Source organism: Ovis canadensis, chromosome 2 (assembly GCF_042477335.2).
Source record: "Ovis canadensis isolate MfBH-ARS-UI-01 breed Bighorn chromosome 2, ARS-UI_OviCan_v2, whole genome shotgun sequence".
Lineage (NCBI taxonomy): Eukaryota > Metazoa > Chordata > Mammalia > Artiodactyla > Bovidae > Ovis > Ovis canadensis.
This window is the reverse complement of record NC_091246.1, coordinates 231,360,398-231,377,681: the sequence shown is the minus strand read 5'-3', so window position 1 is coordinate 231,377,681 and position 17,284 is coordinate 231,360,398. Positions and strand designations below refer to the sequence as shown.

The 17,284-nt window shown below is 40.9% G+C and overlaps 1 protein-coding gene across 1 annotated transcript in view; it reads left to right on the top strand.

Annotated features, from left to right (window-relative positions):
• The window catches only part of AP1S3 (adaptor related protein complex 1 subunit sigma 3), a 67,866-nt gene that overhangs the window by 30,479 nt on the left and 20,103 nt on the right, over positions 1 to 17,284 (top strand). The gene's annotated exons all lie outside the window — the stretch shown is intronic.

The window sequence follows — 17,284 nt, the reverse complement described above, 5'->3', positions numbered from 1 at the left end:
CACTCCAGTAATCTTGGGCTTCCCTTGTGACTCAGCTGGTAAACAATCTGCCTGCAATGCGGGAGACCTGGGTTTGATCCCTGGGCTGAGAAGATCCCCTGGAGAAGGGAAAGGCCAGTATTCTGGCCTGGGGAATTCTGTATAGTCCTTGGGGTCACAAAGGGTCAGACACAACTGAATTACTTTCACCCACTCATATATAAGCATCACTGATTACATGGTTTATTATTGGGATGTGGTTCATTATTGTAAAATTCTGAGATACTCCCAATCCACATAGTATTTTTTTTTTCCTGAGTTATTTTGAAATGCTCTTCTAAAGTGAATCCAAAATTTTAAAAGAAATAGATAAGCAGCACAAGGGATGTAACTAATGCTATCTTGCTGTCCAACTTGGACAGCATGCTAGGCTTCCCTGTCCTTCACCTACTCCTGGAGTTTCCTCAAACTCATGTCCACTGAGTTGTTGATGCCATCCAACCATTTCATTCTCTGTCACCCTTTTATCCTCCTGCCCTGAATCTTTCCCAGCCTCAGGGTCTTTTCCAATGAGTCTGCCCTTCACATCAGGTGGCCAAAAGTATTAGAGCTTTAGCTTCAGCATCAGTCCTTCCAATGAATATTTGGGGTTGATTTCCTTTAGGATTGACTGGTTTGATCTCCTCATAGTCCAGGGGGCTCTCAAGAGTCTTCTCCAACATCACTGTTGAAAAGCATCAAGTTTTTAGTGCTCAGCCTTTATGGTCCAGCTCTCACTACTGGAAAAACCATAGCTTTGACTAGACGGACCTTTGTTGGCAAAGTGATGTCTCTGCTTTTTAATATACTGTCTAGGTTTGTCATAGCTTTTCTAGATATTCAGGAAATGCTTGCTGAATGAATACATGAAAAAAGGAGAGAAAGGAAGAAAAGTAAAATTCTATGTATTTTCAGTAAGAAAACAAGCCCAGCAGGCACAGCTGTACCTTCTTCCTCTCCTTTTTTGACATTCTTCTCTCTACCTCTTACCCTATTTCTGTTAGAAACAGGAACTTCCTTGCCAATACAGGCACTGTTTTAGTTATCACCTCAAAGGAAATAATGGCCTTTTCTCTCAGTAATGTTGTAGACCCTTGATAGAGCTCTAAGGGAGTTTTTTCCAAGTTCAAGTTCCTCACTGCTCCCCATTTATATGAGAAGTGATAAGGGCCCATGTTTGATCTAACCTAACTGCATAGATGGGTTCAGATGATCTTTTTCTGCTAGCGAGAAGCCTCCAGTGTAATAAACTTCTCTTAATGCTTTCTTCATCTACTCTGATGTCACTGCTGTGATATGTTTAGTAGTAGTGAGTGACTCAGAGTGATTCAGTGCTAAAGGCATTATTATCTTCAGTTGAATGTTTCTCTTATTTTAATTTCTATAAGCACAGGCCTTTTGACCTTACCTGCTGATTTAAAAAATTGTTCCAGAAAAAAAAAGTAGCTTTCCAGGTGGCTCTAGTGGTAAAGCATTTGCCTGCCAGTGCTAGATGAAAGAGGCAGGAGTTCGATCCCTGAGTTGGGAAGATCCCCTGGAGTAGGAAGTGCAAGCACTCCAGTATTCTTGCCAGGAAAATTCCACAGACAGAGGAACCTGGTGAGCTGCAGTCCATAGGACTGCAGAGAGTCAGACAGGACTGGGCACAAACACACAGACACAAAGAAAAAAAATTTGTTACAGAAGCTTTTGGTGTCAGATAGGGCGGGGAGAGCTTCAGGGTCTACCTTCTAGTTACAAAGATGGTTGATATCATACTGACTTCAAAAGTGGGCAGAGCCAGCCTCACTGGTGCCAGTGTCTGTATCTTTGCTGTCTTCTCACGGGGTGATGTTGCAGAGAAATTTAAAAAGTGGGTATCAGAGATTATAATATATCTCCACATAATAGAGGCAAAGATGGATACAGAGAGAGAGACTCAAGAAAGAAATATGTCTATATTATATAGATACCATCTTAAAAAATAATAAAACTACTATAAAAATCTTTATACCAATAAATTTTTTTACTTAAAAAAAAAGTGGGCTCTAGAATGAAAACCCAACTTTGGAACCTTCCTGCTGCTTAACCCAGAGCGAGGTACATAACTCTGTTGGACCTTAGTTTCCTTATCAATCGAGTGAGGGTATTAATAGTATCTACATCTTACAGTTTAATGAAGGCTAAATGAGGGGATGTGATGTGCCTAGTGTGGTGTTGGCACGTTTTTCAACATGTTGGTCATTATAAGTGGGTCTCTGGCATTAGCATAAGATTTGACTGTCATTTTTACATAAGTGAAAAAAAAAGTAGTAGTTTTAGCTTTGCTGGATAAAAGTGATTTTAAGGTGCCAAGTGCAAAGAACCTTGGGCTGAGGAGGTGGTTTTTAACTCTGCTTCTTCTTACCTATGCAACTGAGGGTCCAGTCACTGGCAATCTGTGTTAAAATGAGATTTATACCAAATCACCTCTGTTATCCTTCCTAATATTACTACATTACTTCCTAATGCCATTTTGTGAGTCTAGGAATGAGTGGTGGTTTCATTTTAAATACCTCACTGGACTAGACACTGAATAAATATTTGCTAAGCTGATTGGAATCTGCTGACTTTATCTCTGGAATATAGACAACTTGGTTTTATGATTTTGAATTGTAACCAACATGGAAAACAATGATGGTGATTTTGAGATTTTTTTTTAAATACATAAAATTAAAAGCCAGAGACAAGTTTTGTACTACGGCTATTGGTAGAAAGTACCGCACACTGAGTGTCTTAAATGATAGAAATGGATAGTTTCAGTTTTGGAGGCTGAAAGTACAAAGCCAAGGTTTCAGTAGGGCTGGTTGCTCCTGGGGATTCTGAGACACTGGGGCTTCTCTCCCAGCTCCTGCTGCTTTGCTGCCGAGCCTCTGTGTTCTTGGCCTCTGCTGCATCGCCTCACTCTCTGCCTTTGTCTTCACACAGTGTTCTTTCCACATGCACATCTTGTCTGAATTTCCCTTTATTATTATTATTATATTTTGGCCATGTGGTGTGGCATGTGGGATCTTAGCTTCCTGACCAGGGATCAAACCCGTGCCCATTGCGGTGGAAGCACAGAGCCTTAAGCACTTTACTGTCGTGGAAGTCCCCAAATTTCCCTTTTTTTGTAATGAAACCTATCATATTGATAGGTTAGGGGCCCACCCTGCTCTCGTATGATCTTACCTTACTATTACATCTTCAGTGACCAAGGTCCCATTCTGTGGTACTGGAGTTAGGACTTCAGCGTATGAATCTTAGGGTGAGGCAAATCCAGCCCCTCACAGGCTGCTTGTCCTATCCTTTTCATATAACTATCCATCTCTCCATCCTCCTTTCCTTTTAACAGTATTGTGCGATGCAGGTGGATGGATAACAATTTTATTTATTTATTTCTGACACCAAAACTATTTTGTTTTGGGGTATAGCCGATTAACAATGTTGTGATAGTTTCAGGTGAACAGCAAAGGGACTCAGCCACACATATACATGTATCCATTCTCCCTCAAACTCCCCTCCCATCCAGGCTGCCACAAAACATTGAGCAGAGTTCCGTGTACTATACAACAGGTCCTTGTTGGTTATCTGTTTTAAATATAGCAGTGTGTACATGACCTTCCCAAAGTCCTTAACTATCCTTTCCCCCCGGCAACCGTAAGTTCCTTTTCTAAGTCATAACAGACAATTTTAGGAGCATCTTTAAAGCTACATAAATGACTGCTAGCTAATTCTTAGCAGTTGAACTTTTACTATGTCGATTACTCATGACTTTTTTTTTCATCTTATTTCCTTCTTTTTTTTTTTTCTCTTACCATTCCTCTTACTCTCCTCTTCCTCTTTCCTCCTCACCCAATTCACCTACTTTTCCTCTTTCACTGAACATTTCACTTGTTATAAATAGATAGTTCCACCACCAGATGGTGTGCAAGAATTGAGAAGGGATTTGAAACACACTGGCCAGTGTTGCAGCTTTTCAACATTTTATCTCAGGAAGAAGGTTGACATAATAAGCCAAAAATGAGGTTGTGCAGACTTTGCTTCTCTATATACACTCTTTCTCTTCCTGTATTTGTAGAAACAGAAACCTGAGCTAGAAATCTTGAGGGCAAAAATGTTTAAAAATTTGGTGAGTAAGAATTCATAGGTCACTGATCTGAGAATAGTTTCAACAATAATATTAGGCTGAAAGGTGGAAGCCCGGCTCTGAGGTCCGAAGTCTACTTCCTCAAACAGATTCCAAAACCACAAAAAAGGGGGAAATCAGTTGAGTGCCATGGGCTTCCCAGGTGGCTCAGTGGTAACAAACCTGCCTGCCGATGCAGGAGCTGCAAGAGACTCAGGTTTGATCCCTGGATTGGGAAGATCCCCTGGAGAAGGAAATGGCAACCCATTCCAGTGTTCTTGCCTGGGAAATGCTATGGACAGAGTAGGCTACAGTCCATGGGGTTACAAAGACTAGGATATGACTGAGCGACTGAGCATGCACGTTGAGTGCAATAAAGCTATAAATGGCGTTCATGAAATGAGGGGTTTCAACTGTCACCTAATTCAGCAGTTTCAAATGAGGCCTGCAGCCCAAATGCAGCTCATGACCACAGCCACTCACAATGTGCTTTGTTTGACTTACACAGCGTTTTGTTGTCATTATCCCTATTAATTGCCAATATTAAAATAATCCCAGTATTTCACATAATCATCCAGGTTTCAGGCTTCTTTTGGGGGGGAAAAAATTGAAGACCTGGCAATACTGGCTGAATGTTTTTCTTGGCAAAATCTTACTATGGCTGAGTTGAAGCTGTCCCTTCAGTTGGAACTTGTGATTTCCAGTTTGACTCTGTGTCTTCATTCTCCTGTTGAATTACACTGAACCTTTACCCTTGTTGAAAATGTTGCCTGTCTCTGCCCAGCCCATGAAAGGTATTTGGATACCTGACCCAGCTCTTCTGTTTCTTAGATGAAGAGATGAGACCCAGAGAGGGGAGCTGGCAGCTGATTCAGTGCCATACCTGTCCTCGATTTCTCCCATGAAAGAGAAACAGGTGGTTAAAGAATGAGTGTGACCCACCAGAGACAAGTGATGTGGTTCAAGCAAAGAGTCAGGAGGGAAGGTGAAAGCGTGACTTGCTCTTACTCAACTATAGAAAAAGAAACTGTAGCCACAGGCACACACAAGTGAAAAAATGAGGAACCTCAAAGTAAACACCTTACAGGGAACTTGGAGAGAATTCATAAATACATGATCAGAACACCACTGGTCAGGTATCAAAAGGAAGAAAGGAGCTCTAAAGAACTTACTTACACATTTGGGCTGTCTATGGAAGAAATTCATTGTTTAAGCATTAGGAAGGCGATTGATGAGACTGGGTGATTGAGAAGGCAAGATAGCAAGTTATCCATTAATTAATATTATCCAAAGAAACAGCAGACTGCCTTTCTGGGTACCTATGGAATGACTGTCACAGACACTTTCCATCAGAACATGGGAGAAGTGATGGAGGAGATGTGGAATGATTCCAAAGGCAGAAGTGGGGAGTTTTTTGCTTGCCTCAGTGAAGATAAATGGGACAGTAAGTGGGTGGGGCTGACTCCCCATGATTCCTTAGCCATAGCAAGTGTCTACTGAGAGCTTACTCTGTGCTAACCTCCTCACTAAAAGATAGTATCCTCTAACATTACTGATGTCATTTACTGTTGTCATCCCTGGTTCATAGATGAAGACACTGAGAAACAGAGAGATCAGGTAACTTTTACAAATGATGGAACCAGGATGCAAATACAAACTCTCAAGCTGCCTATCACCAGAATCTTCCCACTTAACAACCCACTTGCTCTACTGCCCCTGGCCCTGGCCAAGGTTGTGACCTGGCCTAGTGATAAATACCCCTCATGTCCTGAGTCTAACTTGAGTTGTGTTGTTGAGTTGCTAAGTCATGTCTGACTCTTTGTGATCCCGTGGACTGAGGCACACCAAGCTTCCCTGTCCCTCTCTATCTCCCAGAGTTTGCTCAAACTCATGTCCACTGACTCAGTGATGCCATCCCACCATCCCATCCTCTGTCACCCCTTTTTCCCCTTGCCCTCAGTCTTTCCCAGCATCAGGGTCTTTTCCAGTGAGTCAGCTTCCACATCAGGTGGCCAAAGTAGTGGAGCTTCAGCTTCAGTATCAGTCCTTCCCATGAATATTCAGGGTTGATCTCCTTTAGGATTGACCAGTTTGATATCTTGCTGTTCAAGGGACTCTCAAGAGTCTCCTCTGGCACCACAGTTCAAAAGCACCAATGTTTTGGTGCTCAGCCTTCTTTGTGGTCCAGCTCTCACATCTGTACATTACTACTGGATGTGAGAGTTGGCCTAGAGGTAAATGTAGGCTTCTCTGGTGGCTCAGTGCCAAAGAATCCACCTGCCAATGCAATGCAGAAGACATGACTTTGACCCCTGGGTCAGGAAGATCCCCTAAAAGAAAATGAAAAACCCACTCCAGTATTCTTGCCTGGAAAATCCCAGAGGACGGAGGAGCTGCAGCGTACCATGGGGTCACAAAGAGTCAGACCTGACTGAGTGATTAAGCACATACACACCGTGGTAAACACACAGCACGTCCTGGATCAAGTCTGAAACAATGGTTGAGGTAACACAATTTTGACTAGATGGCATATAACGAGTTTCATAAAACTATAAAATTTAAATTTCCAGGGAATTCCCTGGTGGTCCAGTGGTTATGATTTGGTACTTTCATGGATAGGGGGGCTTTGATTCCTGGTCAGGTAACTAAGATCTTGCAAGTTCTGTGACATGGCCCAGACAAAGAAACAAACCACTTCCAGCATGCAACTAGTTAGTTTCAAAGTGTCACTAAGTTAGAAAACTGGCCAGTTGTCAATGAACCTTTGTCCTAAAAACATGAGTAACTGACTTCTGGGAAACTTTGGTCTGACACATCTTCTTATTTCTACTTGGAGTGTGCAGGTAAAATAAAGGTAGATTAGTTCAGTTGCTCAGTCGTGTCCGACTCTTTGCGACCAGGCTTCCCAGTCCATCACCAACTCCCGGAGTTTACTCAAACTCATGTCCATTGAGTTGGTGATGCCATCCAACCATCTCATCCTCTGTCATCCCCTCCTCCTCCCACCTTCAATCTTTCCCAGCATCAGGGTCTTTTCAAGTGAGTCAGCTCTTCCCATCAGATGGCCAAAGTATTGGAGTTTCAGCTTCAATATCAATCCTTCCAATGAATATTCAGGACTGATTTCCTTTAGGATGGACTGGTGGGATATCCTTGCAGTCAAAGAACTCTCAAGAGTCTTCCCCAACACCACAGTTCAAAGGCATCAGTTCTTCAACGTTCAGCTTTCTTTATAGTCCAGCTCTCACATCCATACATGACTACTGGAAAAACCATAGCCTTGACTAGATGGACTTTTGTTGACAAAGTAATACCTCTGCTTTCTAATATGCTGTCTAGGTTGGTCATAACTTTCCTTTCAAGGAGTAAGTGTCTTTTAATTTCATGGCTGCAGTCACCATCTGCAGTGATTTTGGAGCCCCCCCAAAATAAAGTCTGCCACTGTTTCCACTGTTTCCCCATCTATTTGCCATGAAGTGATGGGACCAGATGCCATGATCTTCGTTTTCTGAATTTTGAGGTTTAAGCCAACTTTTTCACTCTCTTCTTTCACTTTCATCAAGAGGCTGTTTAGTTCTTCATTTTCTGCCTAAGAGTGTGTCATCTGCATATCTGAGGTTATTGATATTTCTCCCAGCAATCTTGATTCCAGCTTGTGCTTCATCCAACGAAGGTAGATCACTGGTAATTTGCTTTACCTTTTTACCAAGAAGTCAGCTTGGTTTGTGGAAGAGAGAACTGGAGCTCAATGAGAAAGTGAGTAAATGAGGCTGATGAAGAAGCAGTGGATAGTCTTTCTTTCTATTTTCTGGAAACTCCTTTGATAGACCAAAGGGAGATGCCTGAGAGGCAGCAGTCCTAGGGGGTTGGTCTTGTCGTATTTAGAGAAGGCTAAGAGGAAGGAAATTGGGCTAGTTGTTTTGTTTTAATTTATTTGGCCTCATCAGGTCTTAGTTGCGGCATGCAGAATCTTCTTTGTCTCACGTGGGATCTTACATTGTTGCTCATGGACTCTCTAGTTGTGGCGTGCAGGCTCCAGAGCATGGCTCAGTAGTTGCACTCGGGTTTAGTTACTCCATGGCAGGTGGGATCTTAGTTTCCTGACTAGAGATTGAACCCATGTCTATTGCGGCAGAAGGCAGATTCTCAACCACTGGCCACCAGGAAATTCCCCAGGCATATCGTTAAAGGGCTCATTCTTACTTGCAGATATAAAGTGGGGCCCTGAAGAAAAGAGTGCCCCGACCAGTCATGTGTAACATTTGTGTAATTGACCTAGCAGAGAGAACAGAGCAAGTGGAGCTCTTGGTGTATCAGTTCAGTCGCTCAGTCGTGTCCGACTCTTTGCGACCCCGTGAATCGCAGCATGCCAGGCCTTCCTGTCCATCACCAACTCCCGGAGTTCACTCAGATTCACGTCCATCGAGTCAGTGATACCATCCAGCCATCTCATCCTCTGTCGTCCCCTTCTCCACCTGCCCCCAATCCTTCCCAGCATCAAAGCCTTTTCCAATGAGTCAACTCTTCACATGAGGTGGCCAAAGTACTGGAGTTTCAGCTTCAGCATCATTCCTTCCAAAGAAATCCCAGGGCTGATCTCCTTCAGAATGGACTGGTTGGATCTCCTTGCAGTGTATAAATGCTATTAAACTCTTCTGGCCAGAGAACTATTAAATCGGTCAGGATAAGCAGCCAGAAGATTGGGCAAAAAACAAGCAATAGTTGACTTTACTGAATCTGGAGAAATATAATCCTAGTTTCAAGCTCATGATGCTCAACGAAACCCCAAACCACAGTTTTCTCCAACCCTCATAGAAAACTCAGTTCCCTACTCAGAATATTAAGACAGAGCTAGTTGCCATTTCGCAAAATTCAACAGTTCCACCTGTATTTACTGAGTCCTGGTTATGAGCAAAATGTGGAGTTAAACATCATTCAGGAAGCAAAATGAAAAATGGTAAGAGAACTGAGAAACCGGTAGTATGAAAAGAAGCTTCAGAGGAGAACATCTTTGCTCCGCAGGGAAAAGCTTGGGGTGGGGTACGTGTGTGTATAGGGAATTGTTAGCACATGAAGAATAGCACAGAATCTCCAAAAAATTTCATCTGTCCTCTCTTTTTAAAAATTATATTAGAAGGACTTCCTTCGTGGTTCAGTGGTTAAGAATCCACCTTCAAATGCAGGGGATGTGGGTTCGATGCCTGGTCCTGGAAGACTGCGCGTGCTGTGGAGCAACTAAGTCCATGTACCACAGCTAGAGAGCCTGTGAGCCACTGCAGCTAAGACCCAAGGCAAGCCCCAAATAAATAAATATAGAAATATATTGAAGAGTTGTATTAGGAGGAGTAGAATTCTGGTCAAATGTTATGTGCTTGAAGTAAAATCAGGACATAAAATATATTATTCCACCTGGAAGCTAGTAAACTAATGGCACTCTTACTCATGAGGTTGAAAAATAAAACTGCATCAGATAAAATCAAGTGAGAGCTCATAAATGATAGTTTAGAACAGTTAATGTATTTATGGATTTTTCCCTTCAAGCTTAGAGTTTAATATTGAGAGAGGGGAAGATATCTCAGAATATGTTTTTAATGTCACTGTTAAATATAGGTAATCTACCATCCCTTATTTATTGGTTTTTAATTCCATTAAAAATTTTAAATATAAATAATACATGTTCATATTTTAAAACATCTGCTTAGGTACATCTACTTTATAATGAAACACAGCAACTCTTCTTCCTTACTATGTTCTTCTCCTAGAGGCGATTAGTTTCAATAATTGCAGCCTTTCCTTTGGTGACAGTCCACTCCAGTATTCTTGCCTGGAAAACTCCATGGACAGAGGAGCCTGGTATAGTCCATGGGGTCACAAAGAGACACGACTGAGCAACCAAGCACTTCGGGTATTTCCATCTATATTTCTACATAATATGCTTATGCTGGCAGTTTCCTACTCATAATTCTTTACATTATCTCCTGACTAATGGTAACTGAGCATGTACTTCTCTTCTACTCACACACATACTTCCTCATTTCTCTTTTTCCCAAAGTAGTTTTAAGAACTAAGATTATGATTTCTTGCTTGTATCATTTCTTCTTCTGAAGTTGGTAAGTATTTTTTCCACTGTTGGGTTTTCTATATAGCTATCATTATTTTTCCCCCCAGTCATCTGACAGATCTTTCAGATGACTATCAATATTTTTATCCAACTATAAAAAGGAATGAAATGATCTATAAATTCTATCACTCCCTTCCCCACCTCTTCCTCCAGCCTCCACCACTTCTGTCTGAAATAGTTGCTTTCTTGATCTGGTATGTGGCTGTTGGTTTGGTCTTTCCTTTCACCACCATTTTGGTTTGGGTTCCCTGTACTCTAGGTTCTTGTTGTTCAGTTGCCCAGTCATGTCCAACTCTTTCTGACCTCATGGACTGCAGCACTCCAGGCTTCCCTGTCCCTCACCATCTCCTGGAGTTTGCCCAAGTTCATGTCCATTGCATCAGTGATGCCATTCAGCCGTCTCATCCTCTGATGCCTGCAAGAATACTGGAGTGGGTTGCCATGCCCTATTCCAGGGGATCTTCCCGACTCAGGGATCAAACCTGTGTCTCTCCTGGGTCCTGCATTGGCAGGCAGGCTCTTTACCACTGTGCCACGTGGGAAGCCCGTATTCTAGGTAACCATATCTCTCTCCTACACTTTGCTGAGAGACATCTTCCAGTGGCTTCCTAAGGAAGATATTTGTTGTTGTTGAGTTGCTCAGTTGTGTTTGACTCTTTTGCAACTCCATGGACTGTAGCCTGCCAGGTTCCTCTGTCCATGGGGTTTCCCAGGAAAAGATACTGTTAGTGAGTCGCCATTTCCTTCTCCGGGGATCATCCCTACCCAAGGATGGAAACTGTGTCTCCTGCATTGGTAGGCAGATTTCTTTATCACTGAGCCACCAGGGAAGCTGGATGCAAATTTCTTCTTTATTTTTCTCTTCATTTTTAGTCTATGCAAGGGTGAAAATTGAAAGGTCTCTTCTTCTCTTTCACTGAGTTGATAATTTGCTTGGGTGTACACATCTAGTCTTCCAAAAGCTGCAGGTGAGGAGTCCTATGCTCTTTTGATTGCTGATCTGTTGAGTGTGAACTTTTTGTCCTCCTGGAATCTCTTAAGCTATTCTCCTTATCATAAGAGTTCTTTCATGCAATGTCCTTTTAAAATTCTTTGTGCTGGGCACATGATGAGCCTATCTAATATGACATCTCATCTTGTTAAACCTAGGACATTTTTTGAATTCTTTATTTGAGATTTTCTCCCATTATCTCTGTCTTAGCTCTCTGAATTCTGTACCTTCTGGGTTGACTCCTCGATAGTTTTATCTTTTCCTCTAATTTTCCTTTTGTTTTTCTGTTTGTTCTCATTTCTCGGAGAGTCCTTTGGCTTTATTTTGGTTATTGTACTTTTTCATTCACGAGAGTTTTTTTCTTGTCTCTTTTTTCCTCCATAGAACCCTGCTTTTGTTTTATTGATGTAGGAACTCCATCTTCTTTGAACTCTCTGAGCATACTCATGTTTGTGTGTGTGTGTGTGTGTAACAGTTTGTCCTGCTCCATGCTTTCTTACTGTAGCCACTACTTACTTTTTTTTTTCCTATTTGTTCTTTTCAGTCTCTTTCTTTGACATTAGAGACTATTCTCAGATGTCAGGTAATCCTTGGCCTCTACTCATATTTAAAAGTGGGTGCTGACAATGAGGTACCACTTCACACCAGTCAGAATGGCTGCGATCCAAAAATCTGCAAGCAATAAATGCTGGAGAGGGTGTGGAGAAAAGGGAACCCTCCTACACTGTTGGTGGGAATGCAAACTAGTACAGCCACTATGGAGAACAGTGTGGAGATTCCTTAAAAAATTGCAAATAGAACTACCTTATGACCCAGCAATCCCACTTCTGGGCATACACACCGAGGAAACCAGAATTGAAAGAGACACATGTACCCCAATGTTCATCGCAGCACTGTTTATAATAGCCAGGACATGGAAACAACCTAGATGTCCATCAGCAGATGAATGGATAAGAAAGCTGTGGTACATATACACAATGGAGTATTACTCAGCCGTTAAAAAGAATTCATTTGAATCAGTTCTGATGAGATGGATGAAACTGGAGCCGATTATACAGAGTGAAGTAAGCCAGAAAGAAAAACACCAATACAGTATACTAACACATATATATGGAATTTAGGAAGATGGCAATGATGACCCTGTATGCAAGACAGGGAAAGAGACACAGATGTGTATAATGGACTTTTGGACTCAGAGGGAGAGGGAGAGGGTGGGATGATTTGGGAGAATGACATTCTAACATGTATACTATCATGTGAATTGAATCGCCAGTCGATGTCTGACGCAGGATGCAACATGCTTGGGGCTGGTGCATGGGGATGACCCAGAAAGATGTTCTGGGGAGGGAGGTGGGAGGGGGGTTCATGTTTGGGAGTGCATGTAAGAATTAAAGATTTTAAAATTTAAAAAATAAAAAACTAAAAATTTAAAAAAAAAAAAAAAAGTGGGTGCTGAGATGCTAATAGACAGTTCTGGCAGCATAGTCAGGTGGCCCGGGAGGCTCTGTTGTTAGTACCTAGAGATCTTTTCTCTGCCATTTAGTGTCTTCAGGGAGGAATCATTCAATTTCCTAATTAATAGATGAGCTTTTTTATATCACAGAGTTTGGTGGTAGAGGTGAGGAACATGTTTCTCACTTGGTGAAGATGTATATGTAGCTTTGCAGCTCTGAATTATGTTTAAGATCCAGGAGGGTTGCAGATGTCTGTAAATATTTCTTTTTGAGGATGTAGATTACTTGTGTAATCCCCTGAGAGGTAACGTAAGCCTTAAGTAAAGAAGTATGTGTGTGTGTATGCATGCACGCGCGTGCTCAGTTGTATCCAACTCTTCGTGACCCCATGGAGCCTGCCAGACTCTTCTGTCTGTGGAGTTTTCCAGGCAAGAATTCTGGAGTGGAGGCTCTTCCTGACCCAGGAATTGAACCTGCATTTTCTCCACTGGCAGACAGATTCTTGACCACTCGGCCACCTGGGAAGAAATACGGCTTTGCACAGATTTGAGCTTCTCAGGTTGAGTAAGCCAAGCTGTGTTGGCCTTGCCAGCTGCTTGCTTCCCGTTACTGACTGGGGCCAGAGGAAGCTGAGCCAAGAGATGCCCCAGCTGCCTGGACTCCACTTAATTTCTGCACCCTTGAGTAAAGCAGCTGGCAGCTTACTGTGGAGTGTGTGTGTGTGTGCACTGTGTGTGTACACATGCATGAGTGTTCTCACTTGACTGTAATCCCCCAGGAGAGCCATAGGTGGTCCATGCCAACCACTCTGTGTGTAGGTAGACCTTTAGCCAGTGTCCCTGTTTTTAGAACTTTGGGGGGCCGTGGTACCCCCAAGAGCTGCTCTCAGGCTTTCTCTGGTTTCCTCTTTGGAATCTACCTCTTAAGCTACAATTTGCCTTATTTTGCCAAGTTAGTTATCAGTCTTCTGTCTCCTTCCATCTTCCAAAGAATCGTTGAAATCTCTTGGCTGCTATCACATCCCCTGCCATTCTCCTGGCCCTTGAGGGTTAATGCATTAAAGAAATGTTACTGTTGTCATTTTAGTGGTGTTTCGGGAGAGAAGAGGTAAGGCCTCTCTGGTAGCTCAGTCTGTAAAAAATCCACCTGCAGTGCAAGAGACCCAGGTTTGATCTCTTTGTTGGGAAGATCCTCTGGAGAAGGAAATGGCTACCCACTCCAGTATTCTTGCCTGGAGAATCCCATGGATAGAGGAGGCTGCTGAGATATGGTCCATGGGGTCACAAGAGTTAGACATGACTTAGTGAGTAAACCACCAACCACCACCAGAGAACGTAAAGGCCTGTGGTTTAATTAAATATGTTTACCTTTTTTTTTTTTGACTCTTTGTCTTGATTAAAAGCTGTTCAAGGTAAAGAAGATAAAGAAGTTTTATGTCGTAGGTTCATGGTGCACATAGTAGGTACTCAGTAAATATGCATTGAGTGAATAAATAATCTGTACTTTAAGGTCTCTGAAATACAGTTAATTTTGCTGCCAATGTGATTATTTCCTCTCAGATCATCTCAGATTAACCTTGAATGAGGGAGGGAGATCTTGATGAAGCCAGATGCCTACCAGAGGCCAGAGCAGTTAAGAAGTCAGCCTTGCTCATCACACTGCATTGGATTTCGGGTTATTTCTGGAGTTGGCATTTAAGTTGACTCTGTGTATATTAGGAAGAAAACACTTTCCAATTGCCTTTTTTTCTTTCATACTCTTTAAGCTAATGCTAATCAAAAATGGTATTTGATTAATCTCTTGAAACATATTATCCAAATATGCTTTGAATGACTAAGCAGATAAATTGGATAACATTAATTGCTAGAGGCAGTGAACTCCTGAGAGTCACTGCAATTCATGCCACCAGTTTTCTCATGCTACGTTGTTCAGTTTGAGATGTAACAGACACCAGACACCACAACACAAGCTATTTCTTCCTCAGAGCAGAACCTGAGAGAATGAAATCTTTCAACACTGTCTCAATCAATGCAATGATAGGCTAAACTTGAATCTATTTGTTGCTTCTTTTGAATCTGAAACACATTTTTATATTTAAAATGACTTCATGACCGTGGGTATTATGTTCTTGATCATCATTTCTCTTTGAATTCATTGTTAGAATGAAAAAGAGTTCTTTGTTTATTTTCTACCTTGTTGATCCATTTAAGAAGGCAAGCACTTGATCTTGAGAGAAGGTTGTAAGAGAACTGGAAAGTAATCCACAATTAAACTCAGCAAAAATTCCAGCTTCTCACTGGAACTTTGGGCATTGATCTGAGCTCTTTAAATTAAAAGTGACATTTATCTGTGAAGTAGTCCTGGAGGAATTGTAACTGACAGTTTTGAAATCTGGTAATAGAACCAATAAGAAGACATGAAACCAGGTAATTTCTTCTGGAAGGAAAAGACTCCAGATACACTTTAAAGCCTGTCTTCAAATATGTGGAGAATTACTTATTATTTCAAGGATAGTGATATATTGTCTTTTAATATGCTCTGTGGATAAAATCAGGGAAAATCGGTTTAAATTGTAACAGAAGAGGTTTAGGTTGCATGGGAAGAAGAAAATGTTCTGACAGAAAATGCAAAGTCAACACCCAGAAAATATGTGAATTTCATTTCTCTAGCAAAGATCTGACCATTCACTGAAATAGGACTGAATAGTCTTATCTACTGGTGATAATCCAAAGCCGAACCTTGTTCTCAAGATCCTGAGGTTTTATTATTCTATTCCCGTCCAATTTTGTACTTTTAGAATGTCACTTTTATGATGATCTCTTCTTAGAAGTTAAAAATATCTTTCTTTCAATATGATTCTTAGAAAGTGGTAGTAGTTTCATTATTGAATTATCTGTACCTGCACTGATAGTGAAATGGGTGTTTAAGAAAATGCTATGTTCTAACTAGATGCTTAAAATTCCAGACTGAGAGTGATTTTTCTTAAAATGGCTAGATGAGCAGGACTTTATAACTTGCTTTCTATTCATTTTCTATGTCTTGGTTTTTCAAGACCTTGTTATAAGGTCTTTTTTTTTTTTCTAAGAAAGAATATAACTAATTAAGAAGACCTCAAATTCTATAAGTTGAGGGTAGGGGATACCCTGAGGAAAGAGCCTGGTTTCTTTTGATCTTCAGAATCTCCACCTGCTGAGTTTGTACGATATATGACATACGCTGTGCCATTCAGAGCTAAATCTCTTTAATAAAAAGGGTTGAATACTTTTAAAGTTTGAGAATTTTATTTTTGTTCCTAGTATATATCATTCCCTCCATGAGGCAATTAGCCTCAGTAATGAATTTTATTTTGTAAAAAACAAAACTACAAAATAAATTATGATTCTGGAATTGATCTTTTCCTACTGTAGACTGAGAAAACTTAATCTCTTATAAAACAAAGATCAGATCATCTGAAAATTTCTGAAAAACTAATCTTTGATACCCCCCAGGTTCCACAGTAAGTTTCTACATATCACAGTGTCTTCTATTCATTTAAAACTTTTAAAATTCACTGAAATGGGAACATGCATTTCAAATACATATTTTGAAACTTAATTGAAAATAAAATCAGGCTTCTCCCTAGTGTGGTTAACACTATCTAAATCGTTAAATATTTGTTGTGATGCCAAAGGTAATTTGATTCTACATGTCTCAGCCAAGTAATCCTCAAAGAACTTACATTTGAGACTTAGTTTGATCTTTGAGAAAGGTGCCAAGACCACCCAATGGAGAAAGGACAGTTTCTTTAATAAATGGTTAGGAAAACTAACATCCACATACAGAAGAATGAAATTGGACCCTTATCTCACTTCACATACAACAACCAACTTAGAATGGATTAAAGTCTTAAATGTAAGGCCTGAAACTGTTAAACTGTAAAACTATTAGAAGAAAACATACAGAAAATAGTTCTTGACATTGACATTGGTTTGGCCAATGATATTTTGGATATGACTCTAAAGGCATAGGCAATAGAAGCAAAAATAGACAAATGGGATTGCATCAAACTCTGTGCAAAGCCTCTGCACAGCAAATGAGACAACAGAGTAGAAAGACAACTTATGGAATGGGAGAAAATCTTTACAAATCATACATCTGTTAAGAGGTTAATACCCCAAATCTGTAAGGAATTCAAACAAGTCAATAGCAAGGAACAAATAACCTGATTAAAAAATGGGCAAAGAACCTGAAGAGACATACTTCCAAAGAAGACATATAGATGTCCAACAGGTATATGAAAAGATGCTCAATATCACTAATCATTAGGGAAATGTCAGTCAAAAGAACAATGAGATATCACCTTATACCTGTTAGAATGGCTTTTATCAAAGTGACAAGAGATGAGAAGTGTTGGTGAGGGTGTGAAGAAAAGGGAGCCCTTGCACACAACTGGTGGAAATGTCTATTGGTACAGCCATCATGAAAAATAGTATGGAGGTCCCTCAAAAATCTAAAAGTAACACTACCATATGATAATACTTCCAGATATAGTTCCAAGGGAAATGGCACATCTGGGTATGTTTGCAATGGAAGGG